The 19,572-nt window shown below is 35.6% G+C and overlaps 2 pseudogenes across 2 annotated transcripts; both read right to left on the bottom strand.

Annotated features, from left to right (window-relative positions):
- Positions 1–234: 234 nt before the first annotated feature.
- On the bottom strand, positions 235–1,169 carry LOC306639242 (olfactory receptor 5W2-like; annotated as a pseudogene). The gene has a single exon. The product of its transcript is annotated as an olfactory receptor 5W2-like (transcript).
- Positions 1,170–12,693: 11,524 nt separating this feature from the next.
- LOC306639217 (olfactory receptor 5I1-like) lies at positions 12,694–13,668 on the bottom strand (annotated as a pseudogene). The gene has a single exon. The product of its transcript is annotated as an olfactory receptor 5I1-like (transcript).
- Between the last annotated feature and the right edge of the window lie 5,904 nt (positions 13,669–19,572).

Genomic DNA, 19,572 nt, shown 5'->3' with positions numbered 1-19,572 from the left:
AATATTGCAAGTGAGAGGCCAGCCTGGGCAAAATATTGGGGGGGAGCAGGGGAGAGACACATAATGGACTCTGGTATGTTTGGGGATCTGCATTTTCCTACTATGGATTTTAGTACTAATTTTCATTACCTTAAAGTATTTTAGAAAATCTTCTTTCTCATGAATTTCACCATATGACTTTATGAAACAAAAATTAGTACATATGTGCAAAGGTTTGAGACTTTGTAAAAATATTTAAAAACACCTTTTATTTTTAAGTTTTTGTAGGGCCTCTTTCACATCCTTGTTCCGGAGGCTATAATCAGAGGGTTCAGCATGGGAATCACTAGGGTGTAAAACAGAGAAGTCATTTTGTACTGATCTAGAGAGTAGGAAGAACTCCGCCGGAAATATGTGAAGAGCATAGTGCCCTGGAAAATTGCAACTGCACTTAGGTGGGAGGCGCAGGTGGAGAAAGCTTTGAGCCTCCCCTCAGCAGAGTGGATCTTTAAGACGGATGAGATGATGTAGCAATAAGAGACCAGGACTCCGGAGATGGTACTTAGTTCAATCAAACCAAAAATGGTGAATAATACCAATTGATTCACTTGTATGTTAGAACAGGAAAGGAGGAAAAGTGGAGGCAAATCACAGAAGAAATGATTAATCTCATTAGACCCACAGAAACATAGGTGGAATGCCAATGTTGTATGTAACAAAGCATCTGCTGTTCCCACCAGGTAAACTCCAGTCATAAGCAGGAAGCGCACCTTACTAGACATGTCTACTGTGCAGTGCAAGGGTTTGCTGAGGCCTTGTACCTATCAAAGGCAATCGCTGCCAGCAGGACACACTCAGAATCTGCAAAGGTGCAGGAGATGAGGAACTGCAGAGCACAGGCAAAGAAAGGAATTGATTTGTCTCTGGAGAATACGTCCACCAGCATCTTGGGTCCAATTGCTGTGGAATAGCAGAGGTCACAGAAAGAGAGGTGGCTGAGGAAAAAAGTACATTGGTGTGTGAAGCTGGGGATCCACTCTAATTAAGAAGATCATTCCACGATTTCCCAGAAGATTAATGAGATAAACAAGCAGAAATGTAGTAAATATGGCCACTTTCATCTCAGGGTTATTGGTAATTCCCATGAAAATGAATTCAGTCAATGTGGAACAATTTTTCCTCTCCATTCTTCTCTTCTTGTTTACAACTTTTAAGAAACAATTAAAGAATTATAAATGTATATTTTGCACTCGTGAACATCAATGATATAATGCTGTGGCAGAATATAATTTGTTTCTTTATTGTCATTCTTACCCTAGCAAAATTTCTGAACACAATTCATTTCTTAAAAATCATTATCCATTTAAAAATGAAAATAAATAAAGAAATATTTAAGGTTGGAAGTTCAGAAACTGATCTAAATCTACATGCCATTCATGATTTATGACTTTTGATAAGTCCCCAAATTGTTTCCTACTTTCTTTGTTTGAAGAAGTAGATTTAGATGAATTGAAAACACATTTGATATTCAAAGTGATATGAAATAAACACAGACATCAGAGAGACAGGCTGTAAGATATATGAGTCAGCATTTTATATGCATCAAAGTATTCATATGGGCAAAAAAATGATTATAATCATTATATTCCTAAAAACTCATGAGCTATTGAAAAGACTTTTGTGTTCATTCCAGAAATATACGGCATATCCCTATTAATTCTGAAAATTATTGTTGATCTATGAGTCTTTACTATTTGGTTAGATATGAAATAAGTTTTATTTACCATTTTAAGATTATTTTTTAATTTTACTACAGTATTCGTTACCTGTTTGTAGAAGAGGTCTGGTACCAAAGGATAAGTAATCTAACCAAAGAAGTCTGCTAAAAGGAGGCAAAATGGACAGAATTTAACCCACACACTTGCAATTTCATTACATTTAAATAAATTTTTGTATTAAAAATGGAAGTAGGATGAGGAACCATAAATGTTCTGAGCTCCACAGGCTTCTTGCCTTATTTGTATATTCCCATGCATGTGTCTGGTATGGGTATGCATTGCACATATGCATGTTTATCTTGATATATTAGATTTGGAATGTCAGTGATGGATATTTGCCGGTTATTTTAAACTTAAGGAAATATGTACTTCACATGGAGTTAAATTTGCACATATAATTATTTGTGATATAGTTATCAAACATTTTTGATATGAAACAAACTTAAAAATACCTTCAATTCATTTATGTCCATGCACAATGATAAAAGGAATAAGAATTTTCCTGTATAACTATTCTAAAATATTTTAAATATTATTTTTGTGGATATTATCTAATTCAAACAAGTTTTTCTCCAATTCTGAGGGAGAAAAAGATCATGTTCAGGCATAGATAGCATAATTTATTGAAGTCAGTGAACAAATATAAAAATGATTCCTTAACAAAATTCTCATTATTTTTCCTTAAAAAGTGATATTTGAAAAATTTCCCCGTATGTCTTTAAGTCTGGAGACATGAGAACCTACCTGAGGTGAGCAGGTCTTTGGTAGCTAAACACTCAGCAGTTAGCATTTTATATTACCAGCTAGCAGCTGGGACTTCAGTTTCTGAAGCTGTTTCCCACAGGATTTGATGTTTTAATTAGATTCCTGGTTCTGTATTGCCCCTGTGTACACAGGCCTGACTTAGCAAATGTTGAGCTTCAGTTCTTTACTATCCTCACTAAATTGACTATGTCAGGAAAAAAAGCTGTAAAGTATATTTTATGTGTATGTACATGCTACTACCTGATCAAAATCTTCACAGTCCAAGCAGAAAGCAAATGAAACTAAAACAGCTCAACTCATATTGTTCTTCTGTTTTTCATTTTTAAAAAAGTTTTCCTTCATCATCTCATGTTAGAAATATTATTATCCTTAGATGGAGTTATTTTAATCTTATTATATGATTAATATGCTATTATATTCTTCCTTTTAAAATAAACATTTCATTTATGTTTTCATAAGGCTGTGCAGACACCACCACTATCTAATCACTGAAAATCTTTCATCATTTAGTAAGAAACACACATCCCTTAGCAGACACCCTCCTTCTGCATTTTCCATTAGCCTTGGTGATCTTTAACTTACTCTGAGGTTGTGTATTTACCTAATTAGCAGAGTACATATAAACAGAAGTATAAAATATGGACCTTTTGTCTGAGGTTTCTTTCACTAAGTCGGATACTCCAAGGACTCATCCATGTTGTTTCATTTGCATTTTTATCTATGTAATCCATTTTCATTATGCATTCACCAGTTGATGGCTTGTTCCTTGTCTTGTTTCTTCTTTTTCGCTATTAGGAATAATGATGCTATAACCATGCGTATCAATGGAAACTTTGTCATACATTCAGTCCCCAATGACAAGCCATCACCCACATTAATTTTATGAGTATACTACACAGAATCTTCAATAAAGATTAATTTCTTCTACTAAGAATTTATCTACTTAATATAAGACCTTAGTGGTAAGATCAATGTGTATTCTCTGTGTTCCCTATGGTGTCTGGAATAAGGATTGGCAAAAATTATTGTTTAATATTACTTTTTAAGAATATTACACTAGTAATTAGAGATCAAATGTAAAAATACACTGACCTTATGAATTATTTTCCTAATGATATAGCTTTATGTGCAAGATTGAATCATGTAAGAATATTGACATGGATAATCAATATAAAAAAAGAAGTGTTTTTTTTTTTAATTCCAAATATATTTTAGTTTGTTATTACTACTTCTTTTCAAATCAAGAATAATTATGTTAGTCTTTCTTAATCTCCAAAAATCCTCAGCATATAGTAATGAAATTATACAGTTGTGAGGTGATAGCTCATTATAAATTTAATACACATCCTCTGCATCTGTAAAGATGTTACCATTTTTACATACCTGTTAAAAATTTGTGTGTTTTCCCCTAAGAAATACCCTTCGCCCATTTTTATGTCTCCCATTAGATTCCTAATATTTTCTTTATATAATTAGAAATTCCAGTGTTGAGTGTATACATATTTACAATTGTTATGTCCTCTTGAAGAATTGGTACTTTATCAGTATAAAATTGCCTCATTTTCTCTTCTTACAGTTTTCAATCTCAATTCTGTTATGTCTGAAGTAAGCAGAGCTAGTCCGATTCTTTTTTCATTTGCACTGAATGGATTTTCTCTCGTTTCATTATCAAACTATATGTGTCCACTAATGAAACATGGATTTCCTGTAGGTAGCCCATAGGGGGTCTTAATTTTTATATCTATTCAGCCACTCTATGCCTTTCCATTAAAGAATTTAATCCACTTATATTCAAGGTAATTATTGGTGGTTAGGACTTACTAGTGCCATCTCATTAATTATTTTTTGGAAGTTTTAAGAATTCTTTACTCTTTTCTTCCTCTATTACCTTCGTGCTTTGTGGTTTCATAGTTTTTTGCATTGATATGTTTTGGATCTTTCCTTTTTATGGCTAATCTGACTATCATATATATTTACCTTGTTGTTACCTTAAGGTTTACATAAAATGTCTTGTACTTACAAGTGATTATTTTAAGCTGAAAACAACTAAATTTCATTACCTACTTAAATTATATTTTCACCTCTCATGTATTATGCTTTGATGTTATACTTTTTGTCATGACTTGTATGTATAATAAAACATTATAGCTTTAATTTTTAATCTTTATACTAGAGAGAGAGAGAATTGATCAACTGCCATTATGGTGCTAGAATATTTTGGATTTGACAATGTAAATTTATCCATGAATTTTGTTCTTTATGTATTTCCATGCACCTACTTATCACTCTTTTTCTTCAACGTGAAAAAGGCCCTTCAACATTCTTATAAAGTAGTTCTCTCTGTTTTCTTTATTTCACAAAGTCCTTATCATTCTTTCATATTTTAAAAACAGGGTTGCTGGTTAAAATCTATTTGTAACTTTTTTATCCAAGGTGATGAATGTAACATTTCAATTCCTTTTGGCCTGCAAGGTTTCTGATGAAGAAAACTTCTGATTTTCTAGGTGATTCCACTGTACATAATTCCCTTTCCCTAGCTGCTTTAAAAAATGCTCTCTCCTTAAAATTTGACAATTTGTTTATGATAGGTCTCAGTGTGGATAGTTTTTGATTCATCATATTTGGTGTTCTTTGGACTTCTTGACTTTCTCCTGCTCTGGAAAGTTTGGGACTTAATTCTTGGAATATTTTTCTGTCTTTCCTCCACTTTCTTCTTCGCCTGGTACTTAAAAAATGTACATGTTGTAATGATTTATAACTCTTAAATCATTGTAGATTTTCTTTTTTTCTTTATTCTTAATAGAGTGTATAACTTCTAGTTGTCTGTTTTCCAAGTTCACTGATCCTTACTTCTGCTTCATGTAGTTTGCAGGTGAATCTCTTTCTAATTTGTTAGTTCAGTTATAGCATTATTCAGTTCTTTAATTTCTATTTGCTACTTTTTAGTATATATTTTAACTCTCTTGGTTAAAATTCTAAGTATATTTTTGCCTTGCTATCTTGAACTCTAAGTGCATTTCTTTGATGATTATTTTAAATTTCCTGTCAGGTCAATCGCAAGTCCTCACTTTGCTCATGTCGACTTCTGGATATTTATCATATTATCTTCATTGTTTAAATTTGGAGTAAATTTCCTTAGTTTTTTCTTTTCCTTGATGCTTTTTACCTTTGGTCCAAGGATAATTATGTAAGTCTAATACCCATTGCTTCCAGTATTGATGGGTTGAGAGGCAAACCTTGGAGGACTTTGGGGTTAGTAGTATACTGTGAGGTGTAAGCCCTACCCTCTTTAGGAGATCAGTATGAGGTATTTCTATTCAATTTTATGTCACAGTTCCCAGGACATGTTCTTTGTGAGAGTATATCTCACACTTTCCTATTCATTTAAGGTGGATATTTTCTCAATTGTACAGCAGGTGAGGATCTTTCAAATGGCCACTGACTTTCTCTCTCAAAGGAAATTGATTTTAGAAGACATTGATTTGGAGTATTCATGGTAGAAGGGAGAGTTGAGTGACTCATTTGGCATGTTGCTGATATTATTCACTCAGTAATATGTCATATTACTAGTTTGATTATGGTAAGTCTTACCATAGTCAACTTTAAGTCAATAGACATCTTTGAATTTTCTGCATTTAAATATTTATATTTTCCCCACATTTGGTAACCTTTAAGCCATGATTTCCTTAAGTAAATTTTCACTTGATGTCTATATTCTCCTTCTTTAACTCCTATGGTATGAATGTTAGCTCTCTTGAAGTTGTACCATAAATCTCATGGGTTTCTTCATTCCTACTTATATTTTTTTTCCTTTGAATATATATTCATCAAATTCTCTACCTTAAGTTCACAGGTTATTTCTTCTCCTTGATCAATTATACTATGGAATCTTTCTATTGTATTTTTCATTTCATTAAATATTTTCTTCAGGTTCAAAATTTCTGTTAGGTTCTACTATTTTATTTCAATCATTGAAGTTCTTGTTTGGTCAATGTATTATCAAATTATTTAATTCTGTTGAATTGTCTCTGTATGTTCTTTAGATGTTGACTGAGATTTCTTAAAACCACTATTGAACTCCTTTTAAGGTCATTTACAGATTTTCCTTTCTTTGGGGAGAGTTAATGAAAAACTAACCTGTCTGGTTTCAGTGTGGAAAGTCTTTCTCCCGTGGAAGGTGTAAGTGTGTTGTCTGAACAAGGTCTGCCTCCGAGGGAACAGTGTCATGGTCTGTATGAAAGTCTTCTAGCTTAAGTCAGTGTTGGTGAAGATCAGAGGGATCCTCAATGGTCAACACTGTGGATGTCCACAGTAGTAGAAAGGGTTGTAGGAGTCTTTGGTGGGGAAGTCTCCAGTGTCTTCCACATGTTTTTTCCCACTGATAAAAATCATTCCCAAGGGTATCACTCTTGGCACTGAGCCCAGGTTGGGGACAGGCTCATGGTGATGGTAGTGGTAGTGTCTGGTATGCAGAACCTGTGGAATGGGCATGGAACTTTGGTCTTAAACCTGAGCACAGATGCAGAATTTGTAGCTCTGAGATTCAGGTCAGAGGTAGTATCAGTACTCATAATTTCTCTTGATATATTATTGGTAATGGTGTACAAAGTGAGTGCTTGTTGAGCAACTCAGATCCAGAGTCTAGCCCCTGAATGTATGCAAAGATTCTGTGATTCTAGAGGTAGGGCAGTTCTAGATTGCTAGGGAAGAGAAACTTCTTAGTCTGTTCATGCTCTTATACCAAAACAACTGATATTGGATAACTTATAGACAATATAAGTTCAGTTTCAAAATACTGAAGCCTATGAAGTTCAAGATCAAGGCACCAGCAGATTCAGTGGTAAGGGCTTCTTCCTCATAGATGGTACTGTTTCAGTGTCACCAATAGGCAGACTAGGCAAAAGCTTTATTGTCACATGTCAGAAGTGCCAGGGAATTCCTATTTTGAAAGGGCACTATGAGTTTATGAGGGCAAACAAAACCTTCATAATTTGACCATTGCCTTGAAAGCCCCACCTCATACTGCCACACTAGGAATTAGGTTTTAACATGAATTTTGGAAAGACACTTTCAGACCATAACAACAGTTGTCCAAAGCATAGGTACACATAGAAAGATTGTGTTGGGTGTTGGGGGCTATGCCATAAGGACTACGCCAAGATGGCGACAGGCAGCCAGCCAGAAGTTGTTTTGGTCACATCGGCAGTGAGGAGGTTAATTAACATAAGCACTCCCAGGTGTTTGGTCATTGGCCGTATTCAATTAAGTCCATGCACACAACTAGTGCACAGGTGTTCCTAAGTGCTCCTGCTCGGGCCTGCTCCTTTTAACCTTTGCCGTGATAGGGCAGCTGGCTCCTCACCTGATCTCAACTGGCATGGCCCCACCCTCCACCTCCTGGAGGGAATATAAGCGGGAAGTAGTCAGAAGGCAAGAAGCAGCAGCTAGAAGATGCAGCTAGCAGAAAAAAGAAGCAGCTAGCAGAGAAAAGAAGCAGCAAGCAGTAAGCAGCAGGCAGCGGCAGAAGGCAGATCCTAGAGTGGAGAACTGAGAACACACCTCTAAGTTGTAGATCACAGATCGCAGTACGCAGGACGCACCACTAAGAAGCACCTCAGATAGATAGCACCTAGTTCACAGGATGCAGGACCTACCTCTAAGAAGAAGCAGCAGAACTCTAAGAAGAAATAGATCTCTGATAAGCGTAGAAGCCTGTCTTTCTCTAAAACTTTCTCTATAAGCAAAGCCTATCTTTCTCTCAAAGCTTCTCTTCCTCTAAAATCAATCAAGCCTCCTCTTTTTCCTCAATAAGCTAGGGAATAAGCAAGCAAGCAAGGCAGAAATAGAAGTAGTTTATTTCCAGTTCACCTCCGATAAATACCTGTGCAATTTTTGCTGCAGGCGGTAACAAATATCCGTAGGATTGTTGCTGCGGGCAGCGACAGTTGGGAGTGAATGGAGATATAGCAGTTCCTGGGTGCAGAACATAAGTTAAGTTGTTAATGCAACAGATCTGTTGATGAGAGTGTGACATACACAGAGGAACTGAGGATCTGGGTGAAGGACACAATATAGGTTGCAATACTGGTGGTTCTGGTTTCTGAGGCAAGGATGCATGTGGAAGCTATGGAGCTAGTGTCCAGAAGGACAGCACTTATGGAAAGGCTGCAGCTCTGGGGTGAGTGGCATGTGTGTTTGAAAGGGATGCTTCTTGGGGTGATGCAACAGCAGTCCATTAGTGATGGGTTGCAGGCAGCAACATCTCTCACTTCAGGGTTGTCTACAGCAGAAAAACCTCAGGGGCAAAAGATGCCAATAGTCTATACAGAGCACACTGTTGGAGACAAAGATGGTACCACCCTGTCACTCACACAGATGATTTTCTCCCCCTCTTGTTTCTAGTCATCTGCAGACATCTCAAGCATTCTAATCTTCCAGTAGTCTTGTAGTCTTCTGTGAATTTATCCTCCATTTCATTTTTTTTTTCTTTTTGCCCTACTCTATTACAGCAGGTAAATAAATGTCCCCTTGAGTCATCCTGAGACTACTATGACTTCTGAATAATTGTCTATTTTTCCCCTGGAGGAAATGATGTCTTCTATGCCAACTTTCTAAGATTACTATTCTTAAATCTCAACAGGATTGAGTCTAATAAAGTAATGGGACAAAAGGAGACAGCTCCTCACACTCTTGAATCTGAAGGCACATTAAGACATTTTTGTCCTCCCATCCTCACAATGTTGGAATATACTTTGTTTATTAAAAAATATTCTTTCCATCTTCTGAGCTCTTCTTCAGATTCTTTCCTTAGTGTTCTGTAGTCTTCATTGTAGAGGTTTTCACCTCTTTTTTTATATTGATTCCCAATTTTTTTATTTTTTTGAGGCTATTGTGGATGGTGTGGTTTTCCTAATATCTTTTTCAGTAGAATCATCACTGATGTATAGGAACGTGTTCCTGAGAACCTAACAATGATTCCATTAAATTAAGTGGAAGAATGTTAGCTGGGCACATCAGGATGCCCATGCTAAGGGATAAACAGGTAAAAATAAGTTTACTCTCTTGATTGTGGTGATGTTCTCTAGTTATGTTTTTACTGCCATTTAATGAGTCAAGAGGGCAGAATTTCTGGAAGGCAGGAGAGCCTTTGAAGTGTCTTACATTATGTCCATAGCTATTGGAAAAGCTTAATAGAAAAGTAAAACAGCTCATATAAAAATAACTACTGATGACATGGATATTACAACAAGCAATGATAGATTGGATGCCTTTACCAGAAAGGAACCATAACAGGTGAGATGTTTGCTTAAATTGAATAGAGTATGAAATAGATCATGGAATAAAGTAAGTTAGGTTTGCCAACCGTAATGATACCAACAGTAGTGGAAACCAAGATCGTTGTATATGTTTATTTCCTTCTAGCTTTGACATATATATTATAAATGTTATATCCAATATTCCCCCCTCTTCCATTCTTCTGCTTCTTAAACTAAGACATGGTAATTGTGGCTGTACTTCTAACTCAACAGTTTACTAAACCACAGGGTATAAAGTTTCTGTGTGACTTAGCTAGAAAAATCCTCATTCACCCCAGATGGATAAGATGACATGTAAAATTCTATGTAACCTCTTTATTCAGTTGTATGTATGCATCTGTTTGAAATAATCATACTTTTGAATTGGTTTTATTTAAAAATTAAATATGATTAAATAGAAAAAAGGAAGGATTCTTCTAGTTATTGTTCTCAATAAGCTCACCTCTGGGTGCTACATTTATCAAATCAACCCTAGGTTAGAAACAGTTAAAAGAGGTACTTACATGAGATGTCAACATAAACCTCAAGACCCTAGAATACTTAGAGTTTTCTGCTTCCACTATTGAAATGCAGATTAAGTTCCTTTTGATACCAGTTCAGGGACCATATGCACTTCAGAAAAATGCCTCAGGAAGTTCTTAGTCCTATTGTAAATAAGTGGGTGGCTACTGAAAATGATGACTGTGCTGGATCTAAAACACAAATTCAGCTTTGCTAGCTACATTACAGTCACAGGAATGTAGCAAACATCTGACCCCTCAGTGGTGAAGTACAGCGGACTCCCTGTATAATGAGGAGGACAGGACACCTGGAAAAAGAGCAGATGATCACAACCCTCAGGCATTTAGTAAGCAGGCAGAGCTGAGCCAGAGATTCCTCTAAGAGCTGCCCCAACTTGTACATTGGAATTGCCTGTGGACTTCTAAAAACCACTGGCACATTCTACTCCCTTACTTAGAAATAACCATATTTTCTCAAAGACAAGAAAATATTGTGATGTAATTATTGACATCAAATGGCAGTAGTATAGCAAAAATAAGAATTTAATTTTCAACTTCATTGTACTCAATGTAGGTATTATCGCTCGTAAAAATAATCACTAATAATAATAATAATATTAACAAGAGTATTAAGTGACATAAAAATAATAACATTAAGAGGGATGAAAAGCTATGCTTAGGAACCCTGCATCTAACATCTCTTTATGGTTATCAAGTTGGGTGAATTAATCTGAAACCAAATTCAGGATTAGATTGTTCAGTTTGCTTGTGTAGTTTTGAGTATGTGTTTTCTCTTCCTATCAAATGAGGCACCAGAAATGCTGCAAAAGAGCATTGCTCACCAGAAACATCAAGAAAAGATACTTGGAGGAATTTAAACCTGGCACAAGAATGATTCTGGCTGTAACAAATAGAATATTGATGCAAATATACTTTTACTCTGGTATTTCCAGATCAAAGATTATAGATACTTATTATCACAGAATACTATTATGCACAGCAAAATGTATCCATTTCTGATATTCATTTTGCAAGGATAGGCATCCTCCAATTTCAGACTTCTAGTGCACATTGTATTAGAGTGTTCCACCATAGCACTGAAATAATCTTCCCAAGAAGACAGAGGTAGACACTATCATAACAATAGTGGCTTAGACTGTTTTTGAGATGCCACAGAAAAAATGTCCCATACTTTTAGCATTACTTTGTTATGATAAAAAAAAAAAAAAGATAGGGAATAAGTTTGCTTTTCATTATGTTGCTCAAGCTGCTATTTAGACAAGTTTCCAAAATACTCTGGGGTAAACTAAGTGTATAATTGTTAGGTTGGAATTTAGGCAACTGTAGGTGGCAGAGCTGAGCAGCTGGAACAAAGGCCAGCCCACCAAAGGTGACCATCAAGTGGGCTAGAAAGTTCCATTGACTCCTCACGTCCACCTGTCACTCAACAGGACCCCCTCCCATCCCAGCCTATAAAAACCCTGGGCAGCCAGGGCCACCTGTGATTTTCTTCTGGTCCCTATACCCCGGGGGTCTGGGAATTTCACCTGAGAGCCAAATTCCAATAAAGCTTGCCCTGGCCACTTTCTGTCCGATTTTATTTGGCCACTAACTGCCGGTGGAGCCTGCCGAGCTTACATTTAGTCCCGCCGCCAAGCCCACAGAGCATACAAGAATATTGTTTAAAAAGTCACTGAACTGCACTCTATTCAAGTATTTTTAAATTTTTCTTTCCAAATATTTATGTCAGTCACCATCTTATTATACAATGTACTTTCTTATTAATGTGCAATATGAATATATAAAATAAAAATCATTCAAATGGTGATGCTATATAGGCACTATTCTTAGCACTTAAATGTATTAACACTGTTGATCACTTAAATCAATGAATCATATAAAAGTATTCTTTCTAATTTTCAGATAAATGAACTGAGGCAAGGAAAAGTAAAGTAACCCTTTCAATGCACCAGGTACGGACTTAACATATAAACCTAGATGATCTGACTTGCTTCTTCCCTTGCCCAGAAGTTCACACTGTGAGATATTCTGCACACTTACATATACACATTTCTCTGAAATATTTACTATATCGCTTAAGATAACATGACCCAATCCATTTTAACACACATCCTAAGCCTGTGGCCAAAGACTTATTGAAGAACAACTACTATTTAGCTGCTATTTTTTAATGTTTACTTTTATCATGGGATTATACGAAGCATTTGATTGTGTGAAAAAGCAAATTGATAAAAGCCTGTCATGCAAGGAGTTGTGTGCCTGCTGGTAAGGTGGTGCAAGTTCCCAATTAGAGTCACACATTGGGGAATTAGATGAATCTTGAAATGTTATTTCTCATGAAGAATTTACCTTGGATCTTAGAGCCCTCTCAGCTGCATCTTTTATGTCTTATGTCTCAAACTATCAATCAGTGGATTCAGCACTGGGGTGACAATGGTGTAGAACGTGAGATAATTTTATCGGTGTTGGGAGCATCCACAGAACTGGGATGGGAGTAAATGAAGAGAAGAGTGCCCTGGTAGATGGCCACAGAAGTCAGGTGAGAGGCACAAGTAGAGAAGGTTTGCTTCCTCCCACCAGCAGAGCAGAACTTTAAGACTGAGAGAATGTTGAAATAGTAGGAGGTGATGATGATGATGAAGCAGATAATGTACACCAAGCTGCCAAATGCGACAGGTGAGGAGCCATTCCTTAAGAGATGTGTCTGTTTAGGAGAGCTTAAGCGGGGGAGGGAGGTCACAGAAAAAATGGTTAATGGTTAATTTTTTCTCCAGTATTTTAGAATAAAGGCAAAGGATGTGTGAACCAGGGAGCTCATGTTGCCTCTAACATACAACAAGACGATGGGACACAAACAGATGCCCAGTGACCTCATGAGGCTGCAAACAGTAAGAGGTGGCAGATGGTCACATAGCAGTCATAGGCCATGGCAGCCAAGATAAAGGATTCAGCATCTGCAAAAGTGCAGAAGAAATAAAACTGCAGGGCGCACCCAGAGTAGGAAACAGATTTGGTCTCTGAGAGGAAATTGATCTGTATTCTGGGTACAATGACTGAAGAATAGCAAAGGTCTACAAAGGGCAGGTTGCTGAGGAAGAAATACACTGGGGTTCGAAGGTGTGGATGAGTCCTGATTAACAGCATCAATTCCGTGGTTCCCATTAAAATCATACCATGCAACATGAGAAATACGAGGAACAGGACAATCTGCAGTTCAGAGCAAGTTGGAAAACCCAGCAGAATAAATTCAGTGACCAAGATCTAGTTTCCATCGGTAAATTCCATCCTCTGTGTGATTTTCCTTTTGTGAGAATTCTGTCCTCCTAAAATTTATGGATGAAAGAAGAAATATAAATGTACTATTTAATAAAAGTAATTAATCAAACATACCATCAGCTGTTTCACTGCTATGGCTAAATGACCCCACCAGCACAACTGGAGAGGAGGAAGAGTTTATCTGAGGGCTCACAGTTTCAGAGTTCTCAATCCATAGATAGCCAGGTTCATTCCTCAGGGCTTGAGGTGAGGCTGAATATCATGGGGGAAGAGTGTGGCAGAGGGAAGCAGCTCACATCATCAGGAAACAGAGGAAGACCCGATACAAATATATACCCAAAACCACACCCAATTCCCACCTCCTCCAGCCACACCCCACCACTTCAGTTACCACTCAGTTAATCCCTATCACTGATTAAATCCCTATCACTATCAGTGATTAAATCACTGATTGGGTAAAGACTTTTACAACCCAGTTCTCCTCTGAAACTGCTTGCATTGTCTCACATGTAAGAGTTTGGGGGACACCTCATATCTAAACAATAACAGATATATTTCATAATTTAGTGGTTAGCAGATTTCACAGTTGCATCTCTTTATTTATTTATTCAATTAGTGATTGTGTCATTGAAAAAATGGCTCCCTGTGTGTAGGAATTAATGTTTGGTTCCACTAACATTTTTGGACATAAAATAATAGTTGGCTAATTATACTAAGCAATAAATCAATGGACTGACCTAGAATGGTATAAATAACATGTAATTATATATATATATATACACACACATATATATATTTACTTATAAAATTCAAAATTGATTCCTAGAGTGTGTATAAAATGAGAATTTTAGGAAAATGTTTTTCTGTGTAAGATTTAATTTACCCTAATGTGTTATATTTCTTGACAATGTTGATTAAATGTTTTAATGAAATGTGCTAGATAAGCATTTATACTTAAAAATATAAAGTAAAAGCACTATCAGTGAAATAAAAACAAGCATCAGTAAATATCAGATCTGAATATAATTTTAACAAGAGAAAACTTTAGGTAATACCATCCTGTCCACATAATAAAATGAACATAAAATCATTTGCTTGTTTTTTTAGTTTTGATATATAGCATCAGTGAATCATCAGTGAACATTATTCCACTGATACAGCATTTCATGGAAAATTAACTTCTAATTAAATTATATATTTTCCAGTTATTTTAAGATAATAAGCAAACAGAAAAAGCCACTATTTTTGTGGCAGTATAATATAATTTGTTAAGTCTGAGAAAATTTCCTTCACTGCTTTCAAATTCTCAGAATATTTCCAAGAGTAGAACGAACTTGAAGTACTTGTAAGTTGAATTAATGTGACTTTGAAGTAAAAGAAATTTTGAACTTAAACTCAACAAATGGACTTGGAAACACATAAAATAATTTCAAAAAGGCAAGGGACCCATTAGCTATGTTAGCGTCACCCCAGAGAGACAGGAAGGGCTTAAAAATGTGTCAGGATCATTTCCTAATTTATGTAGTAAGTGCTATGGCGGCAGCAGGGCTAATGACTTCATCTTGTTTAATCATGAGCACCACGTCCCAGCAGGGGCATGTTGAACAGGAGAGGGTTGATAACTAGAAGCTTAAGCACCTGCTCAAGGTGCTCTTCTACCTTATCTCCCAGGAGTGAATGCAATGCTGCTCTGTGGCAGGACAGTGCTTAATTTATTTTTATTTTGATTGTAAAATAATCAAGTTTGGTTCATTAGAGTTAGTAAGATTTTGGCTACCAGTCTATCTTGACCAATGAAAATTTGACTTTGTGTAACATTATCTTATTATACATTATCTTATTATACATTATCTTAATCTACACCACAATGAGGGTAAAAACTATCTCATGGTTTCTGTGTGGGTGAATGTAGGAACTTATATCTGTCTACCACCTACCTATCTGCCTATTTATCATTCCATGTGTCATTCCTTAGACAGAATGGCATTTAGTGGGTAAACAGCAAACTTTATATCATGCTGATTTTGTGTAAGGAAAATATTCTAAACATTTTACCTATAACTATGTGTCAGCAAAACCCTTAACAAAGTTATAATGGGGTTACTCTCATGATTCTCTTTTTCTTATAGAAAGGGAAGCTTAGAGAATCTGCGATCTACAAATGTGACCCAAAGAGGATTGGTATCAAAGATCCTGACCCCAAACCTCATGATACACTGGCTCTCTATAAACTCCATATTTGAGGCAAAAACATTGCCGCTTAGGGTGAAATACCAAGGTCATTCAATCAGCACTGAGTAGAAGTGATTCTAGCTCAGGTGTCCCCCAGCGAAAGCCCATGAGAGCAAGTGAGTGTGGTCAGAACGTGAGCAGGGCCGCACTCTGAGACAGGCAGAGGCACCTGGAGTCCTGACTGAAAAAGAAGGGCATTTTCTCTTCAGAGCTTCAAACTGGTCATTCCTCCTGATTGTCTAAGGATTCTACTTAGAGACAGGATAAAGGGAAGGGAAAATGGAGGATGGGAAAGGTAGGGAAGAAAGAGGATCTTGAATGCTTGTTTTCAAAGGAAATTAACACAATGATATCATCAAACTACTGGATTCACTAAATTCTTCCCACATGTCAAACAATCTTTGGTTATGAAATAAAAGTATCAGGCAGGCAGACATGTGTGTTTTCCTGTGTGTGACACAGCAGTATTCAAGCAGAGATGCATTGGATCCTGTACAAACTGGATCAGAGTGACACAGATGAATTATCTCATCGACATGATACTGAGTAGAAATAAACAGGTTTTCCCAATTGCACACAAGTTAGTGGTTCTTGTTCTCAGAACCACAAATACAACACCCTACTTTTTTTACTTTTTTTTTTACTTTTTAGTGCTGGGATTAAACCAGATCTTCTTGAATTCTAGGCAAGAGCTTTACCATTAAGTTACACCTACAGCCCCCAAGCCCAATTTTTCTTCATGAAAGCCAGATATAATAATTACAGAAGCCAATTACCAAGAAAGGAGCTGTTTTCCAACTGCCTCAATGAACAAATTCACCAGCAGGACTAAAGACTTTGACATGGATTCACCTGTCACTGGGGACCTAATAATTGAAAGTATCCAAACAAGCTCATTTCCAAGGGACTCCTAGGAAATGATTGTTAATGGGGTTATTTTTATTTTAATTTTTTTCTAAATAATCATTGGTAATTATACTACAAATACTGTCAGTGTTAATTTGAAGAGGTAGTTTTCACTCCCAGTAATACTGGGGTTATTTGTAATAGCAACCTCTTTATTATAGATGTTCTTTGCAAATAGTTTAAATACTTAAAACTGTAATTCATCCTATATGTACGTCAACAAGAAATAGCAATCATAAATAGTTATACCCCAAACAATGGAGCATCTACATACATCAAACAAACCCTTCACAAATTCAATAACCAAATAGACTACAACACAATAATATTGGGTGACTTTAATACACTCTATCATAACTGGATAGATCTTCCAAAAAAGAATTAAATTTAAAAGCTACAGAATTAAAAATACAGTTAATAATTTAGACTTAATAGACATATGTAGAATGATTTATCCATCAATGACTAAAAACAATTTTTTTCTCAGCAGCACACAATCATTTTCTAAAATAGATCATATCTTAGACTACAAAATAATGCTTAGCAAATACAAATATATATATATATGTACATATATGCAAGATTATCATAGAATGAAATTAGAAATCAACAATAAAATAAAAAATAGAGGCTACTCTATAACACCTGGAGACTAAATAATATGCCATTGAATGCCCAAAATTAGTAGAAGAAATCAGGAAAGAAATAAAAAAAAAATATTTGGAGGTAAATGAGAATAATGACAGAGTATATCAAAATACCTGGGACACTATGAATGTGATTCTAAGAGGAAAGTTTATTGCATTGAACTCATTCATTAAAAGAAAAGAAAGTCACCAAACAAATAACCTAATATTACATCTCAAAACTATAGTCAAAGACAAACAAATCAACAACACCACCAAAAGCAGTAGAAGAGAGGCAATAGCTAAAATCAGATCTAAAATCAATGAAATCAAAACAAAACAAAACAAAAATCCAAAAAGTCAATAAAACAAAAAGTTGGTTCTTTGAAAAAATAAAGTTCCAAACCCTTAGCCAAGCTAATCAAGAGAAAGAGGGGGGGAAAAAAAAACCAAAAAACAAACAAACAAACAAACAAAAAAACTCAAATTAATGAAATCTGTGTTGAAAAAAGAAATTTTGCCATGGACACTACCAAAATACAGACTATAATCAGAAACTATTTTGAAAATTTATATTCCAGTAAAGTAGAAAATCTAGAAGACATCAACAAATTTCTAAAGACATATAGCCTATCCAAATTGAATCAGGAGAACACAGAAAATTTAAACAGATCCACTTCAAGCAATAAAATTGAAGACACCATCAAAAGCCTACCAAAAAGAAAAGTCCAGGACTAGATGACTTCTCAGTCAAGTTCTATCTGTCCTTCAAAGAAGAACTAACACTTATCCTCCTCAACTTATTCCATGAAAAAGAAAAGGAGGGAACACTTCCAAACTCCTTCTAGGAAATTAGCATTACCCTGATATCTACACCAGACAAAGACACATCAAGGAAAGAAAACTTCAGACCAATATCCTTGATGAACATAGAAGCAAAATTCTTTAGAAAATATGGCAAATTGCATAGCAAAACATAGTGCACCATGATCAAATGGGGTTCATCCCAGTGATGCAAGGTTGGTTCAACACATTGAAATCAATAAACATAATTCACCTCACAATAGACTTAAAATAAAGAATCACATGATTAACTCATAGATGCAGAAAAAGCATGTGACAAAATACAGCATCAATTCATATTTAAAACACTAGAAAAAGCTAGGGATAGAAGGAACATACTTCAACATTGTAAAAGCTCTATACAACAATCCCATAGCCAACATCATTCTAAATGGAGAAAAACTAAAAACATTCTCTCTAAACACTGGAACAAGACAAGGACACTGTCTTTCATCACTTCTATTCCATAAAGTTGTTGAAACTCTAGCCAGAGCAATTAGGCAAAATAAGGAAAGCAAAGGGGTACAAATAGGAAAAAAAGATTTCAACATTTCTGAGAATGGAATACTATATTTAGAAGACCTCAAAAACTTCTAGAACTCATAAACAAATTCAGCAAAGTAGCAGAATATAAAATTGATACCCATAGATCAATCATATTCTTAGACAAAAATAATGGATTAGTTGAAAGAGAAATTAGTAGAATTATCCCGTTCATAATAGCCTCAAAAAACAAGAACAAAACAAACAAACAAACCAAAAATACTTGGGAACCAATCTAACAAAAGAGGCAAAAGTCCTCTACGATAAAATCTAAAGAAAGAAATTGAAGAAGACCTTAGAAGATGGAAAGATCTCCTATGTTTTTGGATGGGCAGAATTAATATTGTTAAAAAAGACATACTACCGAAAGTGCTGTACAGATGCAATTCCTGTTAAAATTCCAATGGTGTTTTTTCATAGAGATAGAAAAAGTGGCCATGAAATTCATTTGGATAAATTATTTTAAAAAGCAGGTGAATGCTAAAGAAACATGAGAATGTTTGCATTCTCATGACCTTGCTGTTCCTCTGCTTTCATAAGAATCCTTTAATTTTTTCAGGAGTTTCATGCAAATGCTTCAATCGTTCATTGCAGAAATTTCCTGAACTACCCACAGCTTCTTCAATGGAATACATTAAAGAAACTTTGTTCCTTAAAGTCTTTGAATGTTTTTCCTCCAAATTCTTGCTTTGCTGTTCCTACCAACATGGACTATTCTGTTTTGCTCTCTATCTAATCTCAATCAAAATTTCCCTTTGAAAGGTACACCTGAAGCACGGTTTCCTCT

Source organism: Sciurus vulgaris, assembly GCF_902686455.1.
Source record: "Sciurus vulgaris genome assembly, chromosome: 11".
Taxonomy (NCBI): Eukaryota; Metazoa; Chordata; class Mammalia; order Rodentia; family Sciuridae; genus Sciurus; species Sciurus vulgaris.
This window is presented reverse-complemented; position numbering and strand designations above follow the sequence as displayed.